The sequence below is a fragment of the Rhinolophus sinicus genome, chromosome 2 (genome assembly GCF_057876585.1).
Source record: "Rhinolophus sinicus isolate RSI-liver-muscle chromosome 2, RSI-T2T, whole genome shotgun sequence".
Classification (NCBI taxonomy): Eukaryota; Metazoa; Chordata; class Mammalia; order Chiroptera; family Rhinolophidae; genus Rhinolophus; species Rhinolophus sinicus.
The window spans coordinates 26,618,856-26,635,110 of NC_142502.1; the positions used below are offsets into that span (position 1 = coordinate 26,618,856).

Genomic DNA, 16,255 nt, shown 5'->3' on the forward strand with positions numbered 1-16,255 from the left:
ATAGAAGGAGCTTGGTTCCCTGCACCAAGTTGTCTCAGCCCTGGACTATTTTGCTTCAGTGTCCTTTAAAATGAGATCTATAGGCTCCTGTTTGTATAAGCCACTCTAGTTAGTTTCTATTCCATACAGCCAAATGCAATCCTAAATGACTCAACTTAATTAAATAGTGACTTTGTAAGTTTTACAATAGCATCCTTTCTGCTGCTTCCATGGTGAGACTAGAGACAGACTGTTCTATTGTCTGCCTCAATCTGTGCATAGAATTGACATTATAAATCTACAAAGGCTAAAGTTATCATGAGGGGTATGTATCTTGCCCTCAGTGGCTGAAGCAGTTGACAGGAAGAAATGAAAATGCAATGCTGTTTGTTTGTTTGTTTGAGCATGTTTCCTGCTTTCAATGCCCCTAACTGCTCTTCTGGGAAATGTTTTAGAACTCATTCCTTCCCTGTTCATTATATCCCTCCTATGCCCTCCTCGGCACCCCTCTCCTATCCTGCCCGCTTTCCATTGTGGGTTATTATTAATACAAATTCATAGTTCTCTGGACACTTTTTAACATATTTTAGAGCTGAAAGGACTTTAGAGATGGTCTATTTCAATTTTATCATTTCACTGAAGAGGAAATGAGGAGACAAGATAGAAAGATAATTGCCCAGATGAAAACCACCAAATAAAATAAGACTTATTGGCAGTCAGTTGTGTGTGATAAGCATTCATTACAATAGCAAACATTTATGGTGTTTTTAGCTATGTATATGCCTGGTCCAGTGCTAAGCGTCATGCATGCTTTATCAATACGTCATCCTCCCAACAACACCATGAAGAAGGATTTATAATCATCTTCATTTTACAGATGAGGAAACTCAGGTGAAAAATGGTGAAATAACTTCTCAAGGTCACATTCCTAGTCATGCTTCACACCAGGAAGAGTCTGGGAAATGGAACCCTGAGCAGGTATACATCATAACAGATATCAAACAAATTAACCTATAACATCTGCCAGAATGGCAGAAAATAAAATGGAAATAAAATGTAATTAGTCTGTCACAGACTAATACAGAATTTTAAATTTGCCCTGTCACACATTAGTCACTTATAGATAGTTTGAGGGTAGTATGATTTCCATTTATTCACTCAATAAATGAGCGTTTACTATATTTCAGGCATTAAACCAAGCACTGAGGATATTACATGGTGCAAGTCCCAGACGTTGCATTGAAGAGACTAACAGCCTATAGGAGGAGAGTGAGAAGCAAACAGGCGAGTAAGTACTGTATGTTATGTGATTATCCTGTATTTCGTAGAGGATGCTGTTGAAGCATATAGAGGAGGAAGCTCATGTAAGAAATCCAGGAGGCTGTAATGGCTGAGCCATGACCAGCAGGAGACTCAGGGATTCAACAAGTGAAGTGGGGAGAGGGCATCAAATGCATGGGAAACATCTTATGCTGAGGACAAAAAGGAAGAAAGAGCATGGTGCTTTGTGGGATTTCAGGTGGAGAGTATGGCTGGAATATTAGCTCAGGGGAGCCTAGGAAGTGAAATAAGCTGGGAATTTGGTTAGACAAGAGAAGTGGGGAGCCATCAATGGCCTCAATTGGGAGAGATGTGATCAGAGTTACAGTGTAGAAAAATCACCTTGGCTGTTCCCAGGGAGGCAATATCAAAAAGGAATTTTTAATCCTGTGTTTTAAAACTTTACTGTCTTTGTTTTTCACTTTCTTTGTTTTCACACCATTCATGATTAATAGTCATCAGAAAACTAAAAAAAGGAAATGATTTCTTGCTTTCTCACAAACACATCAGGACCCTGGGATCAGATAGGAGCTGAGTTTTCTGTGTCCATTTGGATAATTTTGTAGAAATTGTTTCAGATGAATCTGAACTATTCTTATTATGGATTTGGGACAGAGCAATATGTTGAATTTAATGCACTCATGCACATTTGCCTGTGTTTGTTCAAAACCTTCTATAGTGGAGCAGAAAGCATGACAAAGTGGGTGCTGACACATAATGCACTCCATTTTTCCAGACTTATACATATAAAAATGAAAAACCTTTCCTGCTTTTTCTGAAAGGTCAAATGCTCAACCCTAAAAGATATCTCTTTAAGCCAAATTCCAAGGCATTCTTATCACTGTTGAAGACATTTTTCAAAAATAATGAAAAACATTCCAGTGACTGCTCTGTGTCATTTCAAAGTTCTGAGACAAAAATGATGGTAGGTAACTATGCAAATAAAAACTTCTCCAGTTGTGCTAAATATTAATAATAGTCATTGTGTTTTATGATTCACTGTTGTGCTCAGATCTATTCACATGTTTGTTCCTGCCATTTCTGAGCAAATGTGGAAGAAGAAAATAAAACCCCATTTTCAGCATCATATTTAATAATGAATATCTGCAATAAAGTTCATAATATACTACAAAGTACTTGTATACAAATAGTGAAAACGGTGAGATATGCTGAAAATATGCCACGTTTCACTTGTTGATGCCAGATTTAGCTGCAGAAATTCAGAACATTTAACTTGATCAAATTCTAACATTTGAATTCCTGAGTCGGTTGTGATGTACATTTGACCTCCAGATGGTGGATTTATTAATTAGATTATTTAAAAAATTTGTGACTTAATGCTAATTCTATTTTTTTTTAAATGCTGTGTGTCTTACTGAGAGGAAAAATGAGTCTCATATGAGTAACTTCAGATTGGTACAAAGTTATTATTAAACCTTACTTAAGGTTCATCAAGGTATTAAATCCTTCTTAAGGTTCATAGCAGGTAAATGAAAATAGTATATGCCATTCTTAGTGTTTACTAACATATTCTCACAAACATTGATGATTTATTATTTTTTGGTGCTTTTCATCTTCTCTCTCAGATCTGTCTGTGCTATTTTCCAGCAGTATGACTTTGAGCAACTCAATCTCTCTAGAACCCTAGTTTCTACACTTAAATTCTGTAAAATGTAGACAAGTAATACTACCACAAGGGATTGTTATAATGATCAAATAAGATACTATAAGTGAAATGTTTAACACAATATCTGGCATGTATTTATTTCTCAGTGGAATCTGAAGTCACTGCTCTTTAGAAAGCAGAGTAATATCTCAAAGAAAAATAAAGGAGAGATGCTAAAACACAAATAATTTCTTTTCATGATATTTTTGCTCCCTTCGTCCATCAAAATCAGAAATGTCAACAAAATTCTTTATGACTGTCTTTATATACTTAATTTTAGGAAGGTTGCTGGGGATTGTAAATAAATTTGAATTAGTAAAATGAGCAGTTGCGATACGCTATATGATTACGTTGCATTTTTCCTAGTATAGCTGATGTGAATTTCCTTCCCAACTTTCAATGATAGACGTTACATTGCTTTACTTTAAAAATAGCAAATTTAATCTGACTCTGAGCCTTCATCTCTAGCTAAGCTGTCGGGTTTTAGATCCCTGGGATCATACCAGGACCTGCATGAAAAATGAGACTTTGAAGCGTGGTCATAATTGTCTTTACCATTGCTGCGTTCAGGCTTGACCCTCCACTCGGTTGGAACACAGACCTTGTATGATTTTTCAGATTCTCCCAGTTGCCGCCTCCTTCATCTCACTTGGCTGGTGCCCCGCCTGAACCTTGCTGTCCCACTGTTTTAGGCTTGGATGATATACCATGTGGCAGGATGTGGGATATGATTTCCTGAGTACCATCAAGGGGATGGCTGGTAGTGAAATCCAGAAGTTCAGGCGGGGGAGTTAGCTCCTTTTGGGGTGAACCTTGAGCAATGAAAAGTGGGAAATGGGAGGGAGCCGAGATCAATTACCTGTCTTTATTGGCTCTTTATTGGCACCTTGTAAACACCACTGGAGACAACCTTCATGCTAAGTGAACATGTCTGCTTAGCAAGCTGGTATCTCTCGTCACGGTTTCTGAAGTCATATTCAGCTAGTAACTCATTGCATCATGTGTTTCCCCTCTTTCCATGCCTCCTATCTCTCCTTTTTTTCTTACCCTAACTCCCTTGGCTTGCATCTCCCAAGGTTTACCAACTTAATCTTTGCCCCAGGCTCTGCTTTACAAAAAACTGGGCTAAGGCTTCCCACAACCATTTCCTATCATGTGCTACATGGAAGGGCAGCATGAGTCTTTGCTATAGTAGAGAACGCCCCGACCAAAGTGAGTCTTAGGATCCTCTCCATGGCAGGTTGGGTTCTTTCCTCTATTCAAACTTAAGGATCAGCCTTTCATAATAAGTTTAGATTCTCACATAAAACCTGCAGGAGAAATTGTCTTCACAGGCTTCACATCATCAGTTCCACCCCTTGAATACCAAAGTCATAAATTGCTTTCTGTGACAGGAAAGACCAGACTTGGGTCTCAAGCTTGGCTATTATCTTAAGCTGGAGACGGAAAAAAATACTTTTTTCTTATATCTCTGAGAACAGAAAATAATTTCTTATTTGATTATTTTGTTACACTAGTAGTTCTCTGTTTCACCACTCCACATAAGCATTCAAGTAACAGAAATAAAGGAGATTCGTTAAAAGTATTAAGCAGTCATTTAAAAGAGATTCATGATGCAGCTTTAGATGCACTGATATGACTTGACCTCCAATAAAGTTTAAGTGAAAAAAACAAGAAGTAGAATATATACATATACATATAGTATATATACTATATCTATCTATCTATATCTGTATATAGATAGATAGATATACATACATACATACATATACACACACATCTCTTTTTGTGTGAGAGTGAGTGAGAGAGAGAAAGAGAGAGTCACAGAGTCAGACTCTTATGTTCTAAGACACCATCAAATGAGTTTAAAAATTCCTAGCAATTTGTTTTTGATAACAACTGCAAAGCTTCACAGCCAGTCATTCTTGTTCACTCTCACCACTCCCCAATCTCACACTGTTGTACTAGTATTGAATATATGAGCATATTTATATTTCAGGATAAAACAAATTTGCCTAATTAAAATTTAACAGCTTACATTAAGGGTATAGCTACTCAGTTTGCAATATATATTAAATAGCAAAAAATTTCTGAAAAATACTCAGCTCTATATTTCTGAAAATATTTCTTTGATAAGAGAATTTAAAACATTGCCATTTCTTTGCACGAGAACAATTTGTTACTATTTAAAGTTAACTATTTTATTCATGTTTCCTTTTATAGATTTCAAGTTTTTAAAAGCACATTATACAGTATGTTCATGGGCCTCTTGGTTTTTTGTTTTTTTTTTAATATCAAGGGTAGTCTATTTGCCCTATTGTTGCAGACTGTATCTGCTGATATTTGAAGAGAGATGTCAGTGACTATTTAATGGAAGCGAGTATCTTGATATGTACCCTAATGAGGAAGTAGCTATTATTGGGGATAATATAATAATCACATTTTCATTTATAACATTTTATCAATTACACAAATTTTTGAAACTACATTTAAGTTAATTAAACAAATGAAAATTTCATTAGCAATTTCTTCCGGGTTCTTTCACATCCGCAAATCTTTACTCAACCATGTTCTGTACTTTCCAGAAATTGCTTTCTGTTTTTGGAAGCATTTAGATGACGGCTTACTGGCCAATTATTATTAGATCCACACTTAGTTGCTTCATATCAGTTCTCTTTTTTCTGGGTCAGTTTTTCTAATGTCATCGGTTTTATCCTGTAGCACTATCGCTACCTGAATGAATAGTAGAAACTAAAATAATGGAACTGAAAGAAATGCCCATAATTATTTTCTTAAAGCCTCTCATGCAAATACAGTAATTATCTAGTCTAGCATTTATCAAATGGAGCACATGTGCCATGAGGTGTTAATAGATGTCCATAATAAAAGAGTTTCACTGTGAAATTATCTTTGGGAGATTTGCAATGCATAATAGCATGCTGAAGGCTCTGAGAAACGCTGTGCAAAGAAGCCAATTTATGTTTCACGCAGTTTTTCTCAAATTTACTGGGCCATGGAAATCCCTTTCTGCATCAAGCACCTTTGAAATGCTGGTGTGGTCTCATCAAACACAAATATCTATAGCCTTCCTTGTAGTTCACTGCCTGCCATTTCTATTTATCATGTGTATGACTTTACTGTTGATCTAATCTGACATTTATCATGTCCAGCTGGCCTCGCTCAAGGCCCCCGTCCCCACCTCCCAGCCCCCATTTCATCTCTACTGCTGGCATGATATCCCTGCTGGTCACTGACATCTCACTTGAAATATCATCCGTGGTCTTCTTGGCCTGTAAAAAATGAGGAAATATGGGAAATGACTAACACTATGACTCCCATCTGCTTTTGCTGTCATATTGTCGCTTCAGGCTGTTTGTCACAGCGACGGTGATGAGCATACTCTGCCTGTGATGTGGAAGGTCTGGTCCCGCACCCCCCACCTACCGGCCATCTGGGCAGACAGCGGAGGTGAGCCAAAGATTACAATCCCGAAAGATAGAATTTGCCAGTGATTAGATCTCCCGGCGATAGATACACAAGAACTCTGATTTGTATTTCATGTTTTATATGCTGTCTGATGACCTTGCTTTACAATTGAGCTGAAGTATGTGTGGGTGTAACATGAAACTAAGTTTAGGCCCTGCTGCCTGCCTCGAACCTGGCAGAGGGAAGAGGTGGGGTGGAAGTTGAACTTGTACTGAACTTGTCTACTTCCCGTTCTGTTGGTATGAATGTGTTATTGACAGAAAAAAAAAAAAAAAAAAAAAAAAAAAAAGAAGAAAGAAAGAAAACCTTTCCACTGAGACTTCAGTGGCCTGACTGAAACCAAACCTGGTTGTGCCGCTGACATGACTTCCACATGTCAGTGTACTTGGGGTCTCCTCCACTGGCTGTTGTCAGGACAGGCTGGGTTAGGGAAGTGGTCAAAAACCAAGGGTAAAAGGGTCATGGACAGGGAGTCTCTACCAGTGAGAATCTATGTAATTCACTGAGTTTCCCTCATCACCTCCCTTGTCTGACCTCTGAAAGTCCCTTTCACCATTCTCTGCTGTCACCTTCAGATACCGCATCTCCTATCGTCCATTGCTTTCCTGGAACACCCCACTGCAAGTGCTGTCCTAATGTCTGTCAGGGTATAGCTATGACTCATGTAACATGCATCTACGTATTCTTCGAGTGATACTTAAAAGTACCACCTTTGAATTGTAGAGCTCTCATAACTCTATTGATTAAATCTAGGTAGGAAGTTTTTCTTGAGAGTTTCTTCTTTTTTATGTATTTTTCTCCTGCTAATGAGGAAATTATTTTAAGCATCAGTTTTAAGAACCAAATAAACTAGAGAGGGGATAAAAATAGCATTGGCATATTTAAAATTTGTGAGGCAAGTGGAAAATGTTGAAAATTAGTGGTTGTACAAATAATTTGGTAATCTCTGGATATAGTGAAAATTGTACTCGCTTCGGCAGCACATATACTAAATTTGGATATGGGGAAATCTAACTCTGGTCTGTAAATAATGCTGAAGGTTTTATCTGGTTGAGTGAGAATTTAACTTGGTATGTCAGCCAGCCTCAGTGCTTGCTGTTTTAGAAATACTACCCGCAAAACTGGTCTTGATGGGAAGTTCAGCCACAGTAGTAAGTGGTTGAACTTTCCTGTATCTTTACACCAACTCAAAAGATGACAAGGAACTCTCTGACAGTGTCTTTTCCTCCTGTTGTCAAATTAAAAGAAAGGCAATGGAAGTCTTCTTAAGTCTGCAAGCGCTTCTGGCACTGTATGTAACTCAACCCAATGGAACAAGGAATTCAATATGGGATTTCCACCTCAAGCTCTTACTCAGCAGATGCAGTGAGAGAACCTGGTCATAATTCATCCCCTCGTCTTCTCTTTGGCTCTTCTTTCACTACGGTCATATAATTAGCTGCTTTACATTTTGCTGCTCTAATTTTCCTCTTCATAGCTAATGATTATGAAATCAGGTACTTGGTGAATTTCCTAGAAATTTGGCAGTGAGCGTAATGATCATGACTAAGGAAAAAAATCAAAGTTTTTTTCACTTTTCAATGTTAATGTATTGAAATTCTTTCTTGCTTAATACATATCTTCAGAGCTCCTTCCTTCCTTCCTTCCTTCCTTCCTTCCTTCCTTCCTTCCTTCCTTCCTTCCTTCCTTCCTTCCTTCCTTTCTTCTGGCACTTGCTTATCCATGCAGTAGTATGTTATAGTGCAGGTGAAAATGATCCATTTCTCTGAGTGGACAAAGTGCAAAGTAAAATATTGTCTATGCAGGTCAGGTCTGAAACCTAAGGGGAATTCTTTATCCAATGATATGTGATATGTGGTCAACTTTACTCAGTTACTGTGAAGAAAATTGAGTATGGTAGAAGGTGACAAAGTCCAAATGGTGTTAAGAATTCTTCCAGGTTGCACAAGGAAAACATACTTCCTCTTAAGAAGTATTTGAGATAAAACCTCAAGTGTAGACAGGAATGATGGAAATTAACGAGCACCCAGTTCTTACAATGGGTTGTAGAATCTGCTTCACTTTCCTGAATTTTTTAAGAGAATTGTCCGTAGTATCTCCTCAATAGCTAAGAAGAGAATCTGCCTTAAATCAATGCTTATGGTTGGGTGGGATATTGCAAAGGAGGTAGGGGTTGAGAAAGAGAACCTGATTCCTTCTCTGAGCCTTTTAAAGCAACATCCTAGAAACTGATGTAAGAGAAACCCAAAGACTCAGTTTTCTGCTAGGGTGGGAATAGCACTGGGCTTATAGTTAGGAGGTGAAGATTCTAGTACTGGGTCTGCCATTAGGTAATTCTAAGTCCCAGTTTTTTGTTTGTGAGATAAGGAGGTCCAATGAGAATGATCTTTAAGATTTCTGTTACCTTTGTTTTTCAGCATAACCATGTGGTATAGTGCTAGAGAATTTTCTGATTTTTTTTCTCTGTGATGAATCTATATTGTTTTTCTAACAAATAAATTGGTATATTTTAGTAAAATACTACTGTTTTTCAAGACAAAATAAAACAGATCACCGTTTCCTCAGAGATTGGAATTGTGTATATGCTATATATGTTGCTTTACTTTCTCAAATGGGATTGAGAGCATGAATATTCAAATGCAAATAACCCTAAGTCTTAATGGAAAGTTCTATGCTAAAAACCTTATGAAATTTTGGGTGCTGATGAGAATGTAAGTAAGAAAGCAAGATCCTGTAGATATTGATCAGATAATAACGTAGATTTATAACTAGTCACAAATGCAAATTTGAGAATACTTAAAATGAAGTAAACATTCATTTTTAGAAAACATTTGATCTTTACTCATCAGTCTAAATAATATTCTCTTTCTGATATTTTGCTCCCTTTTAGTTTGTTGTGTATAGAAACAGACACACAGAAATCTTTGGAATGTGCCTTACCTAAAAACCAAGTATAATGAAATTGACGTCTATGTACCTTTTCAGTAATCAAGAGAATTTTGGTTCCAATACATATTAATTGCACAGAATGAAAGTCACTCCTATGAGAGATGAACACATGCCTTACTGGCTTTTCTTTGTATGACTTTAGACCTCTGTGAAGTTGACTCCCTGGGTTCCCAACTATTTCTGTTGTGTTTGGTTTCCATGAGGCTTCCTTGACTTTTCTCCTATCTTTCTGCTCCATCTTCTTCCTGGGTATCTCCATATTCACTAAAAAGCACTAAACTGGGTATTTCAGGACCTGCCTCTTATTGGACCCTGACTTGACTGAACTACTGTGGACAATAGGTGTTGCAGGGGATGATGTTCTGTTGTGATGTAGTGTGTCAGAGAGTACCTTTCTTTCCTCTCAGTGTTATTCTCTGTTGTACAGACACAAAATCACTGCAGGGTGTGCCCCAACAAAACTGGTAAAACAGATTTCCAGTTTTTTTATCCTCAGTGCTGCCATTCACTATAAGACTCAAAGCAAGTCTGTAGGGAAGTCTGCTGGGAGTAACAACCCTGTTAGAGTCAAACTGTCTCTGCCCTCTGACAACTAAATCATTGACATAACACCTCTTAGAATGGAAGGCTTCTCAGGTCCTCGTGCACAAAGATATCAGGCAGATCTTCTTACTAGTTCATAGACATGCAACATACGTCTGAAGCTTGTTGGAGCTCACAACTTATACGCAACTTGAAGACGTCTTTCTATGAAAGGAGAAAAAGGGAAATAAAAAAAAAATGTTGGAAACTGTAGAGCATGGTAAAGAAGGAGCGATTTTTGCAGTGATGCTTCGTGAAAAATCAAGAATGTTGTGGGAATATGAAGCTTAGAACACTACTGTTGGTTTACCTGGGAAAGGAGAGGGAGTGTTTGAGAGGGACCCATTGAGGCAGAGGGAAAGGAAGGATGTGGGAGCAGGCTATACTGGTAGTGGGGCTCAAAGTATGGGAATCAACAGTTCCTAGGTCTTGCAATTATAAAAACATAATAACATAACATTTTTCTCTTAATGGAAAAATTCAAGAAGTGAAAATACTCAATTTGGGAAAAGGTATTGTAAAATGAACTCTGTCTTTCACAGCTAATTTATTGCTTTGGTTTGTAATCCCTTATTTTCTTTAAATTTTTCCTGCTAATGATTTCCTATACATAATAGAAAGTGAGAAGCCAAATAGTTTCTGTGTAGTTTCCCAGGCAGAAATTTAGGTCAGAGCCTTACAAAAGCAGAGACTTTTGTTTTGGCCTATTAGCATATTTAATAGTATTTTATGAATAATGACACATGGGTCATTATTAACTGCTTTTTCCATGCCGTGGATGGGTGTGTGTGTGCTCCTGCCCCTTGTCTATCCAAAGCACCCTGAGCCCGTTAGACTCAATTCCTTGAAGGCATTTAGGTTCTCAGGAACACATTTCTCTTTAGGCTTTCACTTTTAACAGAATAAAGTAGATAGAGATATGTAGTGGCCTACATTAAATTATCTGTGATTAAATGCATGAATTCACCAATACCATTTTCCAACTATTAAGAAAATTGCTTGAATAATTCACCTTCAGATATAATTCAGAAAGAAATATTTGTGCCATTGTGTTGGAATAGAAAAAGTCCTGGTGTTGATATCGTGGTGCTGAAGTGTTTTCTTAGGCATTTAAAAACAATTTTGCAGATTTGCTTAGTTCATTAAGTGATTTCCAAATATGGCTTTTGAGTAAGAACAAAATCAGAAACGCAGGGAGGGACCCCAAGAGTACATTGTAAGTTGTCTGCATTTATTGAGTAAGATCATTCATTCTTTCACAAATAGAATATTTAATTTTATTTTCTTGGCAATAGAAAGGAAATATACTATCAGAAGTAAGTGAGCCCATCTATAGTATCATAGAACATGCTTAGTATATTGTTCTCATGTTGATTCAGAAAAAGAAAGGAAAACATTTCCAGTGTTTTGTATCAAGTAGCTAAGAAGCAAGTAAGAGTCTTAGGTTCCTCTTGTGATTTTTACTGTACATCCAAAATATTTGTTAAATATTTTAAAGTGAAGGATGTACATGGATAAATTATTTCTTTCTTTTAAGTAAGAAACATTTGAAAGTCCCTCAATAATAATGCAACTATTGTAATTTTTACGTGTTTCCTCCATTTTCCACATGTGTATACAAGGATTAGTTAGGATTTTATGAGCATGATCCACAGGCTCCCTCCACAAAGATTTAATGTCATTTTTTTGTTGTTGTTTTGTTTTGTTTAAGCCTCTGCTCAGAAAACTGGGAAGCACACATTGCAGACAAATGCTTCGCTACTTTTAAATCTTCTTGTTCAAGGTAAAAAGGCCCTTTAATAGTGACAATTGCAAAGCACCACATGGAACCTTGCCAACAGGAGACCATTCACTTTTCCTTCTTCGGGAACCACCAGAGTAATGCTGGGGCCACGGCTGGCGTTTTTGCTTCTCAAAGGCATATAAAATCCATCGTCACTATCTTCACTTCCTTAATTCTTCGGCCCACTGTAGTCTGCCTTCAGACTTTTAAACTGCTGTAGAAGGTCATCAAATGGTCTCTCACATGCTAAATCGAGTGTTTTCTTTGGTTTTGACGTCTTTGCACCATGTGATCCCATCCTCATTGAAATTCTCTCCTTTTTCGATTTCCACAGCCCCAGTCTCTGGACTTATTTCTTTCCCTTTTCACAACTCTAATTCTTCGTCAGGTCCATTTCTCTGTGCTTTCTGTATTTGCAGTCCTCAAAATCCTTGCAACTCTAAGTGTGGTCTCAGGCCATGCAGCATCAGCCACACCTGAGAGTTTGGACCAAAGATGCAGGATGCAGGTCGCACCCCAGACCTACTGAGTCAGAATCTGCTTTCTGACAAGATCCCCGGTGACCCATTTGTGGATCCAAGTTTGAGAAACACTGCTCTAAATGATGGTGTTCCCTAGGGTTCTGCCTTCTCTCTTTTCCTGGAAAATCACATCTCACCACACTTTAACTTTTATATCCTGATGACTTTCAAAGTAACTCCAGCTAGATGTGTCTTTCAAGTGCCAGGCATTCATTTTGATTTGCTTAACTACTTGCATATCCCTCAGGCATCGTGGACTAAATATGTCCAATATTGAACTCATTTTCATTTACTCCTCTATCTGCCCAAGCACCTAAGCCAGAAACCCATTATTCTTGACTCCTCCTTCTCCCATCAGTGGTAGAATAGACTAATAGAGAAGCATCAGTTATAAAGAATACCCTGGGAAATTTTGAAATTAAATGTTCCTATTTTATCATAAGTCAATTTCTCTTCCCTCCCTCCCATCGAAAAAGAGGGGGGAAAAATTCTATCGAGGTCAGCTGTCAAACCTGATTTGCTTGTGGCTTTCTGAGAGAATGAGAGAGCATGAAGTGTTTTCCATTGGAAACACTTGCGAGTTTGACATAGATTAACTCTTTCCATTCATTTTTAATTGCTTGAAGTCAGAGTAGAGGGAAAATTGAATCCTAAACAAGTCGGTTAAGAGTGGAAGTGGAGGTCCTTTCCTAGTGCAAGAGATGACAAAACTGTATGCATCCTGGTTTGCCTCTGACTGTTATTAAAAGGAAACATCTATAATGTTTTGGCAGTTCACCAGGTATTGATTTTTTTAACTCTTAAATTTATATGCTTCCAGAAGCAAAAGTATATATGAAATTTTCTTACTCAGGATTTTAGTTGGCCTCTGCATAACATCTAAAGTTGAGTTAATCTGGTTGTAATTAGTTGAAATGACATGCATGGGGTCAGAGACTGCTGGTTGCTTATGATTACTTGGCATCCCCTCCTTGGTGACAGAACCCTGACTTGATTTGAGGTGACCTCTACCTTGCTGTCATTAACATGATGAGTGTCGTCCCCGAATGACAACCATACACTGCAGCATATCTGCCACCACTGCCCTCTTCCTGCCACACTCTAGAGTGAGCAGCACTCTATGGGGACTGCTGCCCCTCTGGACAAGGTGCTACTGCTCATCCCCTAGTTCAGAAACCCCAGAGGAGAAGGCTGGCTCCATCTGCAAAGCTCCCACTGGTGCCTGGAAATGCTGGCACAGTGAGTGAGCAGAAACTTCATAGCAGTCTCCTCTAACAACACACCCTTTACCTTGGAAACAAGGCTAGAAAGCGAGCTTAGCACCTATAAGTCTCTTAATAGCATCATTCACCTGTATTGTGTATACACAGGCATTTTCTATGCAGACTGGATAACTAACCACCATCTGTAACACCATTTGGGAAAATGTGTTTGGCACGCCAAGCATCTAATTTCCTAAGCAGCATTTGCAGCACTGCCTGCGTGCGTAAGTGGATGCCTGCCAAGGTACGCGGACTGAGATGAATCAGGAATCAAGGGCTTCAAAATGAAAAATGGATTTGATTCCTAAATATGGCTGTGACTATGCACAGGAACAGATTTCGAGAAGTAAAACCCATAGATGGTTGAATTCAGTGGAAAAAAAAAATCTAGCAATTTGATGTAATTCCATTATTTCCTCACCCACCCGCTTGGCTGAAACCAAAGTGGTTTATGTTCTCTTTTGTCTAATGCGCTAAGATGTCCTCAGATGGAAGTGTAAATAAGACCACCACTGAGTCATGAATGCATCCCCAGAAATGCCTATGCACCATGAGAAATACCTGTATCACCAAGGAGATATCGGTTCCATGTCCTTCCTGTTTCCAAATAGAAATTTCTATAAGAAATGGCAGAGAAAATGTCTGTTTGGCATGACTTTAAATCCTTTCAACCACTATGTACTTTTCGGCCTTTATTATTCCCCATTGATTTATTTATTTATTTTTTGAATAGTAGAACAAATAACTTGAAGTGTGTATATTACATGGGATCCATCTGGAGTTTATTTCTTTGTAACTTGCCAAACTTGCTGGTTTCTTGTAACCAGCCAAATCTCTTTAAGGGGATTAAAAGCATAATAAAACAGTACAGGAGAAATAGCAATTTTCTGTAGTTTTCCTAGAGAGATTGAGAAGGAAGAGCTGATTAAATAAGTGCAAGGGAAAGCAGCCCAAACCAAAGGGGAAACCAAAGAGAACATGACTTTAATAGATGAAGGTGCTACAGAGTGGCCCTCAGCCATGTCACTGAGGTCACCAAGCTCCAGTGTAAAGCAGGTCCTAACCCTTGCTGACTGTTCAGGTTTGGAGAAGACATTGAACAGGTTTAGGCCTCAGCTGCTTCCTCTGTGAAATGGGATAGTAATAATAAATGATACTTTCTGCTATTGCTGTTGTGGCCAAAATAATGGCCTGAAATGGTGCTGATGAAAAACTATCTGTGTTTTAGAACATTATTTTGGCTCTTTTAGGCATTGGTGGACCAACCAAACTGAAGTACATTCCGCATTGGCTTTTGAGGTCTGGCAGAAAAATCATTGTTAGAAAAGAATGAGACATGTGGCATATTAAAACCCACACTTTAAAGTGTGTTATTCTCTTCATAGCACCTTTGATATTATACACACACACACACACACACACACACACACACACACACACGGAGGATAATTGTAATAAAATCTCTCTCATTATTATTTGGGAAGGGAATTTCATATATTGCTGTACTGTAGGCTACTCTGCTACCTTAGGTTTTACTGGAAAACTTGAGATGAAAATCAGCTTGATGTATTGCCAGAACAAATCATAAGAAACAGTGGGTGCTCATGACGTGTGGTCTTCTCAGTTTCCTCTATGTCAGGGTCATGGGTCCTAATTCCCATTAGGGTGCTAGGGTGGTGCCATTTACTGAAATGAGGAATACTGGGGTTGGACAGGCGGGCAGGATACTGATATACCAGTTTGAGACACCAATATAACATCCCAGTGTATATACCATATGGGCAGTTGGATACATGAATCTAGATTTAGGGATGTGGTGGAGGCTGGAGGTATAAATTTAGGAATCTTTAGTGTAGGCATGATATCTAAAACCATGAGACTGGGTGTGGTCACTTAGGGGCCAGCATAGCCTAATAGAGGAGAGATTGGAGAAAAGGGGACATTCTATGATGAGATTTCTGCTACTTAGGTTTATTTCCTAGGCTGAAATAGACTCTTGTTAGACTTGTATCCAGAGAGATGATGATATGTTACTCTAAATCAAAGTGAGAACTTGAAGACATGTTTCATTCAAGGTTCCATAAGACATGGCAGTATGACTTGGTCCCATCCTAACAGGAGTAACATAAAAAGGATGGGCAAGTGGCACGTAGCTGAGGTGGTTGTAGAACCCAGCTGAAGGGATGATTACACTGGGGTGGTGTCCCCCAGAAGAGAGAACAGTGCCCAGCTGAGGCTGCAGAAGTGAAAGAAGGGTCGAGTGGACAGACACTTAAGTAATGGGGGTGGGGGTCAAGAAAGGTGAGAATAGCTGATACCTTTTGACAGCTGGCTGAAAACAGTACATAGGAAGCAATACCATGGAGGAGAATATTTGGTGGGTTGGGGGTGAGGTACAGAGGCAGCTTTGCTGGTTACTGAGCTGCACATGTGACCGGGCCTCTGCCACCCATCCCCAGGATCTCATTTCACCTCTTGCCCATCTCCCTTTCTGCCACTTCACAGTTTTCAATTATGAACAGGAAAAAGCCACAAGCAATGGAGGTGATTTAGCAGACAGGTTGCTTTAGCACACTGTGTTTTTGGAAGTTCTAGAAGTTTCTCAGAGATCCTCAAAGGCACAGAGGCAGGGTGGGGTGAGTGATGCTGGGTTTCCCCACCTCCACCCCACTTCAACCAGAGTACTCTTTCTTTATGCTGTTTTACA

The 16,255-nt window shown here is 38.6% G+C and overlaps 1 long non-coding RNA gene across 2 annotated transcripts in view; it reads left to right on the top strand.

The window, feature by feature from the left end:
* Window positions 1-1,164: 1,164 nt before the first annotated feature.
* The window catches only part of LOC141571714 (uncharacterized), a 229,241-nt gene continuing 214,150 nt past the window's right edge, over window positions 1,165-16,255 (top strand). For both annotated transcript variants that reach the window (XR_012496749.1, XR_012496750.2), the window contains exons 1-2: window positions 1,165-1,267; window positions 6,334-6,433. This is a non-coding gene — a long non-coding RNA (uncharacterized LOC141571714). The remainder of the gene's footprint in view (window positions 1,268-6,333; window positions 6,434-16,255) is intronic.